This window comes from Struthio camelus, chromosome 4 (genome assembly GCF_040807025.1).
Source record: "Struthio camelus isolate bStrCam1 chromosome 4, bStrCam1.hap1, whole genome shotgun sequence".
Lineage (NCBI taxonomy): Eukaryota > Metazoa > Chordata > Aves > Struthioniformes > Struthionidae > Struthio > Struthio camelus.
Genome location: NC_090945.1, coordinates 38,170,616 through 38,190,245, shown reverse-complemented (window position 1 = coordinate 38,190,245; position 19,630 = coordinate 38,170,616). Strand labels below are relative to the sequence as shown.

The following is a 19,630-nucleotide window of genomic DNA, read 5'->3' as shown; positions in this document are numbered from 1 at the left end:
TCCTTCCAACTCTCCCAGCAGAAATCCAGTACAACATTCAACTTGGTGGCAGAGCTGAATTACTGCAGGAGCTCTGAAGGTAGAAAGCTTTCTAAAATGACCTAAAGGCCTCTTATCCTATGGTCTTTTCACTAAGAGTTTTATTTCAGATCTTTCCTTTTACAGCTACGAGCTACAGGGAATGGATGACCTCGGGCAGTGATAGATGTAGGGACTTCTATGGGCTGCCCCATCCTTTAAGACCAGACATTAGATACTTCCTACATTTCCACTCATTCAGATGCCAGAATTTAACTATTCCAAGTGTACCACCTGGGTTAACAATTTCCTAAAAGGAGATCTGCCTAACCAAGGGGAACCTCCAGCTCTGTTATGCTTCCTCACAATGTCTTCACCACTCCCTTCTTAGTGCCTCATGAGAAAAAGTTAGAGAGGAAACCCTGACTTGGCATTACACATCTGTGAAAAATACTTGTTCAAGTATTTCATTCAGCTCAAATACATTCACTATAAATAACTCACCACAATTAAAATCCTCATATAAAAAGAATATTAAACCTAAGAGAGTGAAGCAGGACGGTTTTAAACCAATGTTTGTTAAATGTTACCAGTGGTACATCTCAAGCACCATGAAACAGTTCCTTACACAATGCTGTCCCTAGAGCTAGGAAAAGAGGTCATTCAAGCTACACATTAGCACCTCAGAAGACAAGAAGAGATTTTACACGTACCAAATACAGAAAAAATTATTATTTTTATGTTAGGGTGCGCTAGAGTCATTTAAACTCAAGTTAACATGAAGAAGATAATCTAAAGATAAACCTGCACTGCTATCTCAAGAAGAAAAAGGAAGAAGCTTGGAATGACTACTTGAGCACCCGAGCTCCCTGGAACATACCATTAATACATAATTATCAGTGAACATATTGATTTTGGTTTGAACTTAGTAACTTTTTAGTGAACCACAGGCCCAATGATCTACATTCAAAAGCATTTTATTACATGTTCAATTCCCTTAGGATACCTAGCAGAATCGTAGCACAAGTATATCCTCGCAAATCTCTCTCTTACGAGCCTCTGTATTATAGCAGTTAATAAATCTATCTAGTTGATAACTTTCCACTTATCTTCCCACCTGTTCCCACATGAGGTCAAAAAGGTGAGTGACAAACAAATTCTTTTTCTGGAACAGGTATTTATTCCTAATCCTCACAGGCAGCCTTCAAGTTTTTTTCCACTCTGGTATAAATTTGAATCGTAACAGAAGTCACAATCAACCTTCGCTTTCCCCGGAACTACCAACTCATTCTTGCCAAATTCTATCCTCCCACGGTCAGAATATTTTTCACAAGCCTAATTCAGACCTTTTAATCCTCCTCCTTCAAATATCCAAATTCCATCTCATCTAACTTACACTGATTGTGTATTTGTTAAAGCTTTTATGTTACAATCAATAACAATGCTAAAGATAAAAAACAGAGATGGTGATCATGTAGGCTGGGATTTTCAGAAGAGGAAGTTATTGAGCTCCCAGTGGATTCCAACAGGAGCTGGGCATCTATTTATTTTACATGCCTCTGAGAATCTGGGTCTAATATATCAAAGAGAAAATTAACGTGTCTACTGCTACATTTTTCAAATACTTTTTTTCTCTGTCTTTCCCATACTTTAGATCCCGGCAGTAGTTGCAACGTTTAACGTTTATGTGTGCACAATTAGAGAGCAAATGAAGAGTGTACAGCAATACCTCTAACGTAGTTCTGCTGTTCAATTGAAGGGTCAGTAATTGTCAGTTGACTTAAGCATACAGTCTTCACAAAAACCAAACATTCTCCGACTATAAGCCCAGGTGTACAATTTCCCTAATTCCAGTGATTACTTACAACAAAATAGTTGCTTTTTGAGATAAAAGTTAACGAAGCTTCAACTTATAACACGCAAATGTCAAAATTTGCATTATTTTCCTGCAGCTGTGCATGCTATTCCAACTGGTTCATGCTTAAATGTTATTAAAAAAACAGCAAAAAAGCAACCAACACATACGCTAATTTATTAAAAGCTAGCCAAAATCTCACCTTTCTGTTGTAAAATTCTCTGAATGAAGTTGAATACTTTTTTCCTTCCTCTGAAATGTCATTTATTACTTTATTTACACAAGTAAATACTCTATAAAGGCCGGGACATTGTAACTTGCTTCAGTCAATTAAATATTCAATACTTCTCATTTAAAATAAAAATCTGCATTATCCTTAAACCTTTTGTTACACGTTTTTAGCCAGAGGTTCTCTTTTAAAAAGATTGTGTTTCAAATGTTCTCTCTTTAAAACTGTTTCTGTAAAACCATTCTGTATCTCAGCAAAGCCCATGAAAAAAGGAAAAATATCATCAGTTCATCGGGACATTGTAATATTGGCATTGCCTGTTGTCAGCCTAAACTCACTTTCTCTGGAAAAAAAGGAAACATTATGTTCATTTGTTCAGGATCTCAGGCTAATTCACTGATAATATTTTATAATTTTATCTGGCCATTTATGTTTTATGAATGTTATTTTCATTATTTTTACAGTTCAATGGAAAGTGCATAAAATAAATTCTATTTTTTATGTTCCCCTGAAATGCAAAATAGTCAAACCTAACTCATAACACCACTAAAATATACATTCAAAAATGCACAATCAGACTATTTCTAGTGAAAGACTGTTGAGCTACACACTTTTTCATTAACATAGATTAGTTTTGTAAAATGAAAACAAAATATGTTGTTCCTCTTTTCTAAAAATATACTGGATCATAAACTGCTATGCTTACACAATCTGTCAGGCAGTAACAGACAGTTCCATATAGAAATTATTACTTATTGTTTACCTAATAACACAGACTGACTAATTTTGGAAAAGCACTTGTTCCTGATGACCAAGAGGCAGTCAAAACACTTCACATTTCACTCAAGCAAAAATCTTCATTGGCAATTCTGCTGAAATGACTAGACCAAATCTAGAAGGAGTTGAACTATAAAGTATTGTCTAACTGTTTGGCATGCACCATACCTGCAGTATGAGCAGGAAGAAGCCAGAGATATCACCATATAATTGGTGCTGTAGAGCATATGTAAGAAAAGCATTTCAGCATATACCTAAATAAAGCAAATTCTCAAATACCTTTCAAAACAGGGACCTCTGTCATGGGCTGTGTTGTATATCATGATGCATTCAATTTCAACCATTAAAAAGATAGATTAATACTAAAGTACTACAGCAGTAGGCACCACATAAAAGCCTCAGTGTTTGAATATGGTAGCATACTGGTAGCAGTGTATATTTTTATTGTAATTGACAAATTTCGCTTTATGTTGGATCATATTGACATCAACAAAAATCCATGGAACGGATGAGACTGACAGAAAACAGGTACAGACAACACTACCACCAAAACGATTTCCAGGAATAAGCTGTGATTCTTTGGATGAGTTATTGAAGACTCTGTGTGAGTCATGTTCTTGAAAAGTTATTAATATTAAATGAACAGTAAACAGAACACTTTATCTAAAAAAATTAAAGTCATACTGCAGCATTTGGCAATATATGATGTATAGTTATTGGAACACATTGAAGATTAATGAGGACAGTGAAATATACCCACACCCCCTGATTCAGTGCCACTTGGAGTCAAAATTGTGGCATTAACTTACAGGCTCTGCATCCCAGGAACCAGTAAGCGGTGCCAAAGAATCCTTGTTAAGTTATAATTACAATATTTCTGTTTTGCCAGTCTCTTCAGGGGCAGATGCATGTGATCTCAGGATGCCAGCTCCTTAGTATTAGATGGAAGCACGAAAAGATCATTAATTGAAACTAGTCAAATAATAAAAAAATCTCAAATATTTTCTGTAAACTACTCTCCTTTTTCCAGGGCACCCTGCTCAAGCCTATATGGCTCAGTACTTAACGTTTTATAGAAAATGGGGAAATATATTTTTACGTAAATATACTTCAGTATAAAAAATCCCTTAAAATAAAAACATGTCAGAGTAGGTACACACCAGCTTCAGATGAGGTGTGGTTTGGTTAGTTTTTCAAACTTATTTCTGTTTTTGCCACACCACTTCCCTTGATATGAGACTATGAAGTTTTAAATCAATTCAGAATTATATAGGGAATAACTTCCTTGCCTTATGCAGTAGTAGAAAGAAGGCTGACTGCAGTAACTTCCATTTTCTTACATACAATAAAAGCCTGGAGATGTTCTTATTAATAATCACTGACAAATGCAAGGAAAAAAATAAAATAAAGACCGGAGTAAAATTTTAGGAAGAAGAGGAACCTATCAGTTGAGTATTCACCTGGGTATGATATAGGTTGTTGCAGACATAAAACCATCCAAAGTCCTTGCTTCAGGGTTCTGAAATATAAAATATTCCTGGTGTATAATTTTGCATAATTTGTTTAGCTACTGGATCATAATTTAGTTCCTTGGTGCATACATACAAAGAAGAGAATGAAGGAAAGGAGAAAATATTTTCCAAAAACTAAAGGGTATTTTTACTAATCTATGTGCTGTATGATACCCCCACGCACACACAATCTAATCTTCGGATATTAGAGATGAAGAAATATGTATAGATATCAATATCAAGGCACCTTTACCCTCTTACATGCTTGGTGTCAGTTTCTCATATTTTTGTTCATTTGCTGAAGACACTGATTCCCCCCGCCCCAGCCACATGCTGCGTCCTCAGAACCAGATCTGAGTTCTGCAGAGCCAAACTGCAGATTCAGGGAGCACCTTCTGCTGTATTCACGAGCTCTAGGCTAGCCTGAACTTGCTCAAACACTACATAGACAAAGAAAAAATACAATTTCAAAGAATCCAAGGAATAATTTGGCTAGGATTTTCAAAGCTTTTGGTATTTCAGCTTGATTTCACTTCCACTGAACTAAATCTCATTTGAAATGAACTCCGCAAGTTCAGAACGCAAAGCCAGGCACTCTACCTTGGATGTGCAAAATCAAACACAAATCCCAATTACCCATAACAAATCCACATCCTTTTACCGAAATTCACGCTGCACTAAAGTCTCAGTGGTTACATTCAAAAGACCAATGCAAAATAAGAACAAGTGCTCACTCCTTTTTAAGCAGCCTTGCTTGTTTTCACACTTTTACTCAGCTGCATAATACTGATGATGGCAACATAGCTATGAAAGGAAGGGCCAAGACTTCCGGAGCTCACACTTAAAGATAAAACATACAAGAGACTGGGACAGGGAAAAGTAGCAAAAAGATAACGTGAGTGCTAACTGCTAAACTCCATGTTTATTTTTTATTGTATTAAATTTGTGTGTTACAGTCTTCTGCCATTTGATTTTTAAAACTTCACTGTACGGAAACTTATTAGAATAGATCAATAAAAAGAATAACTCTTCACATATAGAGACAGAGAGATCACTGACAATATCACTGTGAATCAAATTTTGTTAATTACTCTTCGAACTTTCATATCCATGTAATCCCTTGGAAACAAGTAAACAAATATATATAGATATGTAGGCATCAGAAGTAATTTTAAAATAAATATTTTAGACGTTCATTTTTCCATTGTTTTCTCATGCTTATTTTTAGAGTAATTTTACAACCAGCTATAAATCAAAATGGAGTTTATAGTTTTAAATAACGGCCGCATCTCACTTTTTTGCTTTTCTTCCGAACACATTTTACAGGGAGCTTGGCCCAGGCAAGAACTTTTGGATGAAAACACCACCAAGTAAGATATGTAAAGAAAGATTAGCATATATAGCATTTTAGGAAAGAAGTCGCAAAAGCTCAAAGCTCTCTATTTCCCTTCAAGGGTAACCCAAAATACGTATTTAACTACATTTAGTAGTTTTCAGATATCTCATCTTAGTTCTTATGACACTCACATGGATATTTATATAGATATATATCCTGCTCCACTCTTCATTTTTGCTACTGAAGCCAAGGAGAACTGTTGGTTTCCTTTTTTTCACAGTACAACAGAGCCCAAAGGAGTAGAAAAAACTGGATGAAAATTGGCAAGAAACGGAGGCTCCACGCACCTGATTTTGAAAGACACTGTCTTGAATTGTGGTGCCTTCTGGGTATTTATTTACAATCTGGGTTTCCTCAAGTAAAGAACCCTAATTTTCATGCATTATGCCAGTTTTATTTTGTTTTAAATAACTTCAGTACAAGTAGTGGGTCATAATCTAAAAGACCTAATGAAGAGAAAAAAATTACCAATAATTGAAAGATTTTATGACCTTACTGGTATGTAAGTGTACAGTAGGAAGTTATATTCTCAATTCAGTCCAAATGAGTTTCTGATCCACCGTAGCCAGAGTGAACATAATCCTCTTGTGCAAAATTGTTTTCCTTTCACTTTCTAATTCATGGAAAATTCAACAAGCATGTAAAACAAAAAGGGAGGGAAGCTAGAGAGAGCGCAATCACACAATAGAAATGACTAGTCTTTGAAAAACTGCAAATTTTCTTCCAAGTCACTAAGCCAGCAGATCAGACTTGACCACTTCAAAGTTAACTGCCTGTCAGTTCTGCCTTGAATCTCAAGAAGCTCTGGGAGCAAGAATTACCTGAGCTTGGTCAACCAGTGGCAGCATATGTATTGCCTACATTTACCATTTGTTTGCCAAAGAACATAGAGTGAGAGTATACAATATAGTAGTTATTTAAAACCCTTTGGAAAATCAAGTCACTACTGCTGAGTGTTTCTATACCTCAGGCTATATGAAGACAAGTTAAGTGCTGATTCTGAACCCTACCATTTTGTTTTATTTCACTGCGATGGGCAGGCTGGGAGTTACCCAAGACAACGAATGTAGCCATAACCCTTCTTCATGGCAAACGTATAATTTCCCCAGTGATCCAGTAAGTAATAACAAAAAGTTATGTGTAGTACATATAGTGTTTATATTCCCCTGGGTTTAATATGACTCACAGTAAAATTGATTTTCTGGAATCTTGCAATAAACCTCATCAAAGCAAATGAAACCCACGCTGGCTTTTTATAAAGTGATTGGATTCAGGATGATAAATTAACCCTCACCGTCAAAGAGACTCCCAGTAATGCACTTGTTCGATTAAACTCCTCCAGAGCCTATTCAGGATTTAAATTTTTCTGTAGGACTTATTTAACTCTCTCAAAGCCTCCAACTTAATGCTTACAGTAAGGATAGCAGCTGAAAACTATACTTTTCTTTTCAGATTAAACAGATCAACTTAATTCATATTTGCTGAACACTTGCTTAACACTATTCTCTAGTCCCTATGAAAAAGCCACTGGTAGTTATTCATATCTTCTGGGAGCGAGGAAGAGGAGAAAAAGAGTGAGTTTCTGCTTACTAAGAATTCCTAATCAAACACCAGGAACTCAGAAAGATTTTGTAACTCTTAATTTCTGTAGGCATTTGAAATCAGAATTGATAAGAGATGCTAGATCAGAATCCAAAGGATATCCTGCATTAATCTACAGAAGCAATACTTTTCTGACCCATAACCGGCTTTCCTGCACTATCCATTCCTGGCACATGATTCTCACCTGACAAGACCATACCTAGACTCCTATGTTTCCAAGGCAGATTACTCCTAATTCTTTGTCAGTCTTTGGTTGCTTCAATTTTGCCACCATTCAGCTCCCATTTCAGGAGCAGTAAGGCAGTACAAAAGAAATTCAAAGTGACCTTCTCTAAAGTGCCTCAACAGCCTCCAGTGGCTTTCTAGAAGAAAAAAAAGGGTATGATGTCTATTCACAGCTAATGTGCAATAAGTATGAAAACTATTTTTGTTGCCATGTTTACTCCTGGTTAAATGAAAAAATTATTCATTTAAACCAGGAGGAAAACCTCCGAGATTTTTTTTCTCATTTTCCAGCACGTCTAGGGAAAACAGGCTGCAGTAAACAATCATGCCCTGTTTTATTCCTACTTACGCGAATTATCATAATAATAATTACTAGTAAAAACATCTGGTTTCTGCAGAGCACAGACAGCAAATTCTTTGACACACTGCTTGTATTTCCCCTTTTTCTTAGTCTGCAGGCTGAGGGTCTCAGGCTTTCTTTACACCAATACATGCTTGATGGTACAGATTTATAGAGAGACTGCTGATGACCATAAAACGTTTCCTCTGGTTTTTTTTTTAATCACCAGAAAATTGTCCCTTTGTAATAATATCTTCTCTTTAAAGCACTTCCTCACCTTTTATATAGATGACATTTGCATGTAAACAAGCTCTTGCTGTTTTTCTTCACTCCTAAGCAACAGCCTAGAAAAGTAATATTATCTTTGACATCATAATGGCCTGTTATTGTAGAATGATCCTGTTGTCACTATTTAAGGTTTTGGTTTAGAAAATGGGACTAATCAACAGAAGCAATTAACTTTTAACTTTTCAATTTAATTAATATTTCCATCGAAACATAATGTTGTTATATTGTAGGAAAAAGAAAGAAGAATTAGAAATCAATTCACTTATCATACGAGACTTTAAATGGTACTGATACTTAAGCACATTAACATTATAATCTTTTGCATTTCCATAATGCCTTTTAGCAGAGGATCTGAAAGCTGCATTAATGGCTGCTTGAGTTGCTCCACCTGCACTCAACAACACTGGCATGGAACGGAGAGCTCAAACTCACAGCAGCCGTTGCTCGAGTAGCTCAAAAGTATGAAGTAGTTGGGGGTGAGGAGGGGGCCAGCTGAAGCCAAGTACTGCCAACTGCCTTTATCTCTGTACATTCTTCCTCAAAGTCCTATTTGCTGGGATGTAAGGCCCCTGAGAGTCTCGGTTTGTTTTTAAAGGGTGGTATGTATGAAAAAGCCTAGCTGGGGCCCCAAATAGCCTCAGATACCACCAGGTATCAAAAGCTTGATGTACTACTTAAAAGCCATCATGTTTGAAACGTAAGTCTCATGACTTCAGGGAGCCATTCAGCATCTCTGGCCGGTGGCACTGCAGAAGGCTTCTCCAAAGAGAGCAGGAAGCTCCTGTGGGACGCTAAGCATTTGCTTTTATGGCAGGGCAGCAGCCCAGGTTGTCACGAATAAACCCCACATGCAGGACACCCTTTTCCAAAAGGGCCTGCCTGGCAGTCTCCGCTTCTCTCACCTTCATTCAACTGGCCACATTTTTCACTTCTCTTCTTCTTGCTCACCCCCAGCCTTTGCTTTGCCTTCTCTCACATACCCAGCTTCCCCTAACCCTTGCTCACAGCTGGTTCAGGGCTGCTCAGCATTAAATATGTATGCATTGGTGGATAGTATGTATCAGCCAACAAGCAGCTCTCAGTACCACAAGGGCATTTGAAGGTACTCCAGTACTACGAGGGCATGTCAGGTCACCCCAACCTTACGTCCTTGCCAGAGTGACTCTGATGTCAGAAGTACAAAGGAGACCTGCCAGAGGTTTGCAGCTTATTAACATCAAGTGATTTTGGATCCAAGGCTGTTTTAAAAGGTAAATAAATATTAGTTTCATTCCATAAATGGAAACCAGAAGCACAAGAGAGAAGCAGTAACACATACAAAGTCTCACAGGCAGCTGAGCCAGGAAAAGAGTTTAGGGATCTGAGCTATGGGTATTTGACCACCCCTCTATGGTCCTCTTAAAATCTTTTGAAGAATCTACATTAATACAGCCTGTTGGTCTACCGGTTATTCTTGCTTAGCTGGGTAATGCAAATATTTGTATTGGGCTCACAGCAATCAGTACAGCTGTTTCTCTGAAGAAGAAAGAAGAAAGAAGAAAGTCTGCCCCACCCACAGTCTGTGTGCTGTCACTCCTAGGATACCGCTTAGCCCTACACTCTCTGGTATGATCAGTATCATCTGTTTTACCTCCCTATTTGAATACCAAATATTCCACTTTTCTTTCACCTGAATTTAAGTTTATCTCAACTGCACATGGTATGCTAGATTTCAAAGTTAATCATTATAAGCTCAAGTACATAAAATCAATGTTACGTGAAGGAAGCAATTAAATTCAAGCATATTTTCACTTAATAATAAAAGGCCTATGTAAAGACCCTTTGAACACGAGGGTCAATATATGTATATGCCTTCAGCAAATGACTGAAAATCTTACTGAAACATTTTACATCCTTTATGTCTTCTTTATAACTTTTGTGAACTGTCAAAGTTACTTCCTTGACACTTTTTCAAGTTTTATGATGTTGACAAGTTATCTTCTACCTGCTGTTAAAAATTTCAGAAACAACCAACCCCAAACCCTCCAGAACACAAAATATTACCCCAAACCCTCCAGAACACAAAATACTATCAGAATTCTGCTTCTCAAAGAATACTTTTAAATAAGTGAAGGAAATATGAGAGAACTATTATTCACTCTTTCTAGCACTACATGGAATAGAAAATATTTACAGCTCACAATATATTATCAAGAAACAAAGATTCGCGTTAAATAAGATGTCTTATTACGAACTTAATCTAAAGCATACCTCAACTCCTGAGCATAAGTTAGCTAATAGTTATCTAACTGGAGTTCTGCATTAACGGAAAGAATACAACAGCATTTGTCTATAAAATATTAATATAAAGCATAGGAAAATCTTAATTTTTTGAACTCTGATTGATGTGGTTGTATTCTGTTTTGAGATCCTAACTTGCAGGCCATGCTCATACAAATAACCTCATGGATTGCGCTACTTATATGAGGGAAGGCTGCAGCATGAAATTAGCTGTTCTTAGAAGAAATTGAAAACAAATGGAAACAAAGTCTTCATGATTTAAAAAAAGCACTTGCTCATAGCCAAACAGAAAGTTTAGGAGGGAAACAACTTAAAACTAATACTTGCCAGAACCTACGTCAGGTTGCTTTCACTTTCCAAATGAAATAAAAAATCGGTATTTTTCATTATGATTATGGAACACAGTATTTTACTAGACTGTCATTCACACGGACAGGACAAAGAGTCGTCCATTGAATGGTTTGACTTTTCTACTGCATTTCATAGTTACAGCTTCAGTAACACTAACAAAAAAAAAAACACTGAGTTTTTTTGTAAACCTAGGCACCTGAAAAATCCATTTAAGTGACCAAGCTTTGGGTGGGACCAAAACTTGTATTTAGGCTGATATACCAATAACTTGTATGACATCAATTACATCTGAGAATGTGTTCATCAGTGCTTAGATCTGACATCCTGGCTCACTTGCCTTTTTTGCATGGAGCAGAGTTTGCATGTGAAAATGAGCGCTTCCTCCCACACCATGCTTTCTCCAGAGAATCTTCAGAGGCTGACAGAGAGGAGACACAATGAAAGTGGGTCAGGCAGCTGCTCTGCTGGGAAGTCTCTCCGGAACCCAGGTGAAAAAAAGCAAAGACAGACAAACAAAAGGTTCTTCAGGATGTATAGATGTATATATACACACACATACGTATAGAGATATGTACAGACCATACATCAACTTCATTCACCTTTCTCTTATACTCTTGCACTATTTCCTTAGAAAGGATTGCAGGGGCTATTATAATAAAAACTAGGAGCCTTGTGAATCACAACTTCTGTGAGAGCTAGAGTCAGAATCAGTGTGGTAAGGCAGTACACCTTTCATTTCTACAAAGCAGGCAATAGAAGCACGATACTAAGAAACTTGCAAAGAGCTTCATTTTCTGGTTCCAATCTCATGATAAGGTTAGGACCAAACAGTAGATGTAAATATTTATTAATAACAGAAGCTACTCTTACATCAAATCACCAAAAAAACCCCATGAAACATGGAGGACAAGGATGATTCAAGCTCAACTGACCCAGAAAATGATTACTCTGCTTCTAATTGGTTGTTTGTAAATAACAAATATTCTTGAACTGTCACATTTTCTAATAGTGAAGACTTTTTTACATAAAGCATTTTCTTCCACACTTGCATCACCAGAACACTCACCATTGCTGATAATTAAATTGCTTCTATTTAGATGCCTAAGCATAGATTCAAGGAGCCTATATTAAGCATCTCAGTCTGAAAAGGTTTCCATTTTCTCCATAATAAAGGAGTGAGTGGCACTAGTGTTTTCTCAAAATCTATGAGACAGACAGGCACGTGAGTTCCAGTAAAACTCCATCCAGACACTCTCCCTCTTCCCCCCCCCCCCTCAAAAGTTCTTTCTTTTCTGGAATTCATGCGCAGTATACAACACTTACTGTAAGCCAGGATTGAATGGAAAGGTCAGGAGGCTGGCTACACAAGGATTGCACCCTCCTCATACGCAATGGTGAGCCAGGCTGAGCTTGGGGATACAATACAGTGCTTTCATTAACTCTGAAGTTAGAAGTGGGCTTCCCCTTTCCATCAGGCTCACGAGCTACATAGCAAGGTAATGACAGGTCTGTTCTATGAGGAGCTGGGCTTTGAGGGAGGAAGGGATTCTTTCAGATACAAAACTAGAAGTAGCAAGGCAATAGCAAGCACATGCCTTAGGGAGCCTTGGTTAGAGCACCTCCAGTGAAGAGAGATCACAGCGTTTGAGGAAGAGTTATGAGAATGGAAAATCAACAATATACATTGTTAAACGCAGGAGAGCTTAGAATAATTAGAGATAGTGACACATGAGTAGCATAGGCCAGGTAATAGAAATATAGGTATGGGTGAAGTGGGTTACGGGGGGCGGGGAGAGACATAGCCCAGATGGAGTCTAAAGAACAGCATTCTGCTCATGGAATAACATGGCACAGTTGACTGGCTAATACAGCAGTGGACTTCTAAGTGGCGTATAATGGAGCATAATTTCTCAAATCAGAAGAAAAGATAGGTTGAGGGTGACCTCAGATTCACCAAGAAGTGAAGGGAACATCTTTTTAAAAAACAAGAACAGAAACTGACTCAGAAAGGTGCTTGGGAGGGTTCCCCTCAGTAAGAAGAAGCCAATCTCCTGTCCCCAGACAGGGGCTAGACAGAAAACCTTTCCACAGTGCAGGTCAGCCCACTGAAAGAAAATGTAGCTGGAATGACCTGGGAGATGTAACACAGTGCAATCACTCTCTGGAAGTAAGTAATGAGACAGTGGGAGGAAGCGTACCAATCCAGCAGCCACGGGGCTGGCAAACCCACACAACAAAAGTCAGAACTCATTCTTTAATGAACTTGCAGCAGCACTCCCAAGCATCTGTGACTGTAACATGCGCTGCTTCTTATCTATAGAGTAAGGGAAATATTAATCATGTGAAAGAATATTAGTCTCTATTCATTGGGAACCTTATATTATCGCCAAGTAACAGGCACAGGCTCAAAAGGGCCTCATCCTGATGTGATTAAAATATAGAAAAAGGTTTTTACTGATGATGTAAAAGTATGGCTTTGTTGTTCAGAGCAGGGCTCCTTCTTGGGACATTCCTGCCCTTTTGAAGAGCGCTGGTGGCACAAAGGGACAAGAACATTCATTGAAGTGTCTACTTAGGACAGATCTAGGCAGATTGGGAAAACTGTTGCTCAACCAAGAAATTTAAAGATCAGAGTTACAGAATTAGTTCTTCAAATTAGTTGTAAGGTTAATTCTAAAAACAATTCACCAGTAATTCTGAAAGAAGTCTGCCTGATTACTTTATCTCCTAGGGAAGGCATCTACACTTGAAACACATGTCATTCCAACTCTGAATTACAAAATAACTTCAAACATATAAATAAAGGACAAGTCTCCTCCTCCTCCTCCCTGCAGTAAAAGAACAGATATAAACTTATACCTCTCCCCTTCTCTTTCCTCCATCCACAATTTCTGCAGATCTTATCCAGATCGTTTGCCCCATGCTGAAGATGAGTTGGATAGATAAGCTAATGAACTAGACATCAAATTGTCCTGTATGACATTCATTGTCCCAGCTTGCCATCCAAGGGACATGAATTCCTCCTTTAGGCCTGAATTTGGCAATCTTGGCAACAAACCATTTCCCCCAGGCCTCATTTCCTCTCACCCTTATATTCCACTTTACTGCTGTTTCCTTCTCTCTTCTTCCTCTTTATCCCTTATTCCCTTGCTCCCAGAGAGTCCCTATCCCTCCACTCATCTAGATTCTTCTGACTCCTACATAGACAAGATTTTCTACAATGACTTCCCCAGACCCATCAGATTATTCTGGCCCTCACTATCCTGTTTAACTTACAGTTTTATACCCTAGCCTACAGTTCCACAGCTGCTCTGCCATCTAAACCTGTCCTATTCCCAAATAAATAAGTCAAATGGCTGCTTTCTCCTCTTTTCCTGCATATTTTCTTGCCCTTCCCTTCCCTCACCTTCAACACTATGTGGAAGCCTCTCTAACTAGGTAGCAAAGGGTAGCAAAGATTCAGATGGCAGTCAACCAAATGGCTGTGATTCCTCTCCTGAATGCAAAGGTTGAAAGCAAACAGCACCCAGCTTTGGTCGCATTAGGAAGAGTGCTGCCAGCAGGTTGAGGGAGGTGATCCTGCCCCTCTACTCAGCCCTGGGGAAGGCCTCACCTGGAGTACTGTGTCCAATTCTGGGCTCCCCAGTGCAAGAGAGACATGGCACTGCTGGAGAGAGTCTAGCGGAGGGCTACGAAGATGATGAGGGGACTGGAAGACATCTGTCCTGTGAGGAAAGGCTGAGAGAGCTGGGCCTGTTCAGCCTGGAGAAGAGAAGACTGAGAGGGGATCTCATGAATGTGTACAAGTATCTGAAGGGAGGGTGTCCAGAGGATGGGGCCACACTCTTCTCCGTGGTGCCCAGCGACAGGAGAAGAGGAAACGGGCACAAACTGCAACACAGGCAGTTCTGTCTGAACATGAGGAAAAACTTCTTTACTGTGAGGGTGACAGAGCACTGGCACAGGCTGCCCAGAGAGGTTGTGGTGTCTCCTTTCCTGGAGATATTCAAAACCTGCCTAGACATGATCTTGTGCAATGTGCTCTAGATGACCGTGCTGGAGCAGGGGGGTTGGACTAGATGATCTCCAGAGGTCCCTTCTAACCTTGGCCATTCTGTGATTCTGTGACTTACTGCAGCTTAGCAAAATCTTAAGAGGTAATGATAGATTCTCTGACATATTTCCATGTTGCTCTTGATCATACCTAGTACAGAAAGAGGGTAACAACAATATCTCATATCATGAGATTGATTATAATATCAAAAGAGTTAGCATTTCTGGTACAATGGATGTATTAAATGTGACATATCTTGCTACACAAAAGAAGAGGTGGATTTCAAGTGTTTAAATGAAGGGGGTCTTCTTTTGCTTTTTCACTGTGGGATTATAAGCTTGTGACTCTAACAAAGAGAACATCTCCTGGAAAGTACCAAGACCCTTATCTGTCATCTTGGGAACTGACAATCACTGCCACTGAAATCATCTGCATTTGCTAGGACATACTCAGGACTTCACAGGATCAGACCTATGTAAAAATAAACACATTCAAAATATTGCATGCACCTGAATCTCCTGACTCACTTTATCAAATTCACAGGTGTATGGTTCCAACTGAAAAAGGAGAGATACCACTTTTCTTATTAATTTTTCTATTTCAGAAAATGTGAAAGACTGAAAATTGTAAGTTATCTGAAGACAGGGGATGGGAGGAGGGAGAGGCTAGAAGGATAATGCACCAATGAAATGTTGACAGTTTTCTATTTTTTTGCCAATTGTTGCTAAAATGACAGACGGTGATGTTTATGAAATGTATAATTCAAAGCAAATTTGCCTAGATAGCCAAGTTAAAGATGCTTTATCCTTCCGAACAAACATTATGCAGCAATCAGCAAAATCCAAAGTACATAATACAAACTGAAAATGTAAGAAAACAAATCTTTTCTTTCCCCCTCAGTCAACATATTTTCTGAGCCCAAATAAAGTTCTTGGCTTTCTTTCAAACTTTCACAGCTAATCAATAGTTCAGTCATATGATGAAAAATGATGTATCCATATTCTTCACAATTGACATTTGCTAACTGTCTCCAAGGTCACATTGCTTGCCAGTTGTTCAGTTTACCCAACTTCTGTTTTCAGCCAAATAATATGATCTTTGTTTCATTAATATTTAATAGTAATTTAAATTGTGCCAGATGATCTAAAAGCTCATTTAAATCAGCTTGAAGATAATATTAAGCTTTCTTCTAGTATAATCTATTACCATAAATGATTGTGTCATCTGCATATAAATGGTGAGTTGAATATGATAATGAAGTGCAAAGATTATCAATATAGAATGACAAATGCATCTGACTTTAGATAAAACCTTCAGGGGCCCATTTATTCTGTTTTCACTGGTAAAAGATGCATTGTTTCACCTCAAGTATTCTAGAAAAAACATAAAGGATTTCGATCATGAGATATAATATTTATCCTGTGTGAAAGGAGGAAAGAAAGACTCCAAATTGTAGAACTCTCTTTTCAAGTGTGGTAATTACAGTTCTTAACAGATCCATTATATTTTTTGTACAACAGGCCTTGATTAATTATTAGTTTTTTAAAGAGTGATTACACTGAAGGACGTGTTTTTATTTAGAACAAGTTTAATTTGTATTTATTTTTCATTAGATGGTCATTTAAATTAATTCATTTTAATTACCAATAAATGCCATACCCATTGAAGAAAAGTACCTGAGTACAGCTAACAGTATGACACCCAAAGCTGTTGCCTCTCTAAAAATGGCAGCTGGACAGGCTGCAGGGAAACCCTGCTTGGAAATAAGGCTGCATTTCAAAGAATTAAATTGTCAAATTCTCTAGGCTCATGGTCTTAATTAAAGTCAATGGACAATTTCAGAAACAAAAGAAACAATGACAGCAATGAGAAATACTAATAAACACATAAAAATGGTTAAGAACAGTTGAAGAGAAAGTAATCACAGACATTGTCTAAGAAAATGATACAAAGCAGCCATGACACAGCACTACGGAAAACATGGTGAGGTAACAGAGACTACCGTAACTCAGTACTTGCAGAGAACTGGGAAAACAGATACAGTAGATTGCTCTTTTTCTTTCTGGTATGCCTCTTTTTTTTTTTTTTTTTTTCTTCTCCGGCCCCTATTCAAAACCTTCCTGCTCAAAGTATTTCAGGTATTTTGATACTACAGAGACTTTAATATTTGCAAAATTTTACAAAACTGTGGCAACAACTTATCTAGAGTGTTTTTGCGTATGGAAAAGATGCAGGTTTATTTCAGCCTCCTAGGCTATCAGCTTAAATGTTCTCAGCCTTTGGCCTGATTTCTGCAAGAAACGTAGGAAGACAGATATGCTTACAGAAGGGATTGTGAACTAAGAGAACTCCTAAAGACAGGAAATTATTTCTGTGACATGAGTCCTAGGGAATCCAGTCCGCAAACATATGCAAAGAGTTCTGAGAGCAAACCGGATTGCTGGGTGTTTGCGCTATACTTACATTAATTTCATGCTTCAAAACTCTATCTGTGGGGACAAGAAAGGAATTTTCTTTTCCTTCCTTAGTCTATAATTTGGCTTCTGGAAACCGCACAGCACAGAAAACAGGATGTAGACAGGGTACAGCTGTGTTCCTCGTGACGTAAAATTCTCAGATGAACAGTGTCCTGCTCACACAGAAAGGATTAAGACATTCATCAGATTTAGGATCAGGAGGACATCTGTCCTCTAAGTCAGATTAGCAGGGATCAGTGGAGTTTTATTTGCCCCATCAGTAATTTAGGGCATGATCAGCTTCTTAGGATCACAGAGGCGTTAACTTTACAAATACTTTGCTAGGACACAGACCCAGAAGAGTAGCACTCTCCTGCTTTCTGTCTATGACGCATTACAGTTGCAGCTTTTAGACTTTTACTATAATCTTAATTTTTTTTTTTTTGAGTGTCAGGAAGTATCTTATGATGTGTTGTGACGTACAGAGCAGATGAACTATGGATTCTTCTAAACTAGCACCTACTGTATGGTTCTCTCTAGGACAAGAAAGAGGATTCAGCTGCCCAGGTGATGCCTGCAGTTCTACATTCCTATTCAGGTTGCATACAAATATGTCAAATATAGTGTGCTCATATACATTCTTTGTTATGTCAGGCAGCATGGTATATTGACAGCTTCTGAAGCAACAAGTCCCAAATGTGATCTGCAAGGCCACATTATGTGCTCTACAGCTGATCTACAAATCTATAAAACAGTAACGTTTACCAGTTTGTCAGTTCTATCTGATTATATAGCTGTTCGTAAGAACGAGGATTGACCGCATAGGTCGAAAGTCTGGGAAACACTTGTATACATAGTTTCTGCCTTGGTACACTAAAAATATCTTGCTCATGAGGAGTAACTGCACGTGCCTACTGAAGACATGTACCTACAAAATTTCAGTTTCAACCTTCCTTCTTCAGTATCCACAGGATGCTGAGATGCTTTATTAGTGCATTCCATATCTCATAGCTCAGGTGACTGGTACAGATATTTCAGCCCGTAGGTCAGTGGCTTTACTCTAGGATAGGTTTCAAATTACCATATTCTTTCCATAGGAAGGACCCCATCTCCAACTCATTCCTTCATGACTGAAACTTCCCTCTTCTGCTGACTGATAAATTCTTAAACAGAAGGGTAAGAACCACAACAGATTCACTGTCAAGAAATCAGTTACACTATTCAGTCATTATTGAAATCCTAAATCTACTAATCTTTACTCAACTGTTTTAACTGGGTAAGCTTCCATAAGTGCTCACCAGAATAGGCCATTATGTCATAAGCACACGTGATGTATCACACACAGAGTAACACTTGCAGATGACAAATTTCATCCCAACACAATTGCTGTATACTCATAATTCCTTTGCAGTATTACACAACTTGCAGTCATCTACTGAAAAGACCCAGGATGAGTTCTCATCTTCACGTTTACCCGTTTCTGAGACCTAAAAAGCACTTGTCGGTTGACAGTGACCTCTGCTATAGGTGCCATGAAAGACAGCTGTAAACCTGTATTCTAAGTACCTTGTCAGCAGCCCTGCCACACACTATGCTGGACCAGAGCAGAGAAAGAGCCATGGTATGAGGTATCTGGTATCCACTTGTATTAAATCACCCTGTCCTGCAGAGTTTCTGAGTAGTACTGTTATCTGTAAGTCAGCTGTTGCAACTCCTTATGCTCTTGGTTTACGCTTCATGTTTTAACATGCACAGCAGCTCATATCAGCTAAGCTGTCCAAGTTACAGGAAGTAATAGCAAACCGCTTTATAAGTTTCCCAACAGGAAAACTTCCCACACATACATACATGCCATGAATTGTAAGATTATTTATGTGTCAACAGTAACTTTATTGCTTTATAGAGGATATAACAGCATGAGCACAGACAGGTTTTCCTTTTGGTAGAGGAAAACAAAGAAAAGGTACACAACGCAAAGTAAAGGATGATTTTTGAGTCCCATTATGTTTTCTGTACAAACTATGTTTCATGAAAAATTCAAATACAGCAAAGCAGTGTGAAAGCTATGAATCATTATGGAAGTGTTTTTATACTATGGAACTGTTTATTCTTGGATTTAGATTTAGTATTAGTAATTGATTTTTAGTCTGTGTATTTTGGTTAATTAGTTGGTTCTTAAAGAAACAATCCTAAGATAGTGATTATAACTTTGAAGAGAAAACCCACCAAAACCAACAATTATAATTTG

The 19,630-nt window shown here is 38.1% G+C and overlaps 1 long non-coding RNA gene across 29 annotated transcripts in view; it reads right to left on the bottom strand.

The window, feature by feature from the left end:
- Window positions 1–19,630, bottom strand: part of LOC104145532 (uncharacterized) — a 251,341-nt gene that overhangs the window by 78,384 nt on the left and 153,327 nt on the right. For 15 of the 29 annotated variants that reach the window (XR_011140963.1, XR_011140966.1, XR_011140980.1 and 12 more), the window contains one exon: window positions 11,210–11,290. The exons of 9 other annotated variants lie outside the window; for them this stretch is intronic. This is a non-coding gene — a long non-coding RNA (uncharacterized lncRNA). Of the gene's footprint in view, window positions 1–3,688; window positions 3,811–4,339; window positions 4,399–11,209; window positions 11,291–19,630 lie in introns of all 29 variants that reach the window. 5 more of the 29 variants (XR_011140962.1, XR_011140978.1, XR_011140971.1 and 2 more) reach the window with 2 other exon arrangements.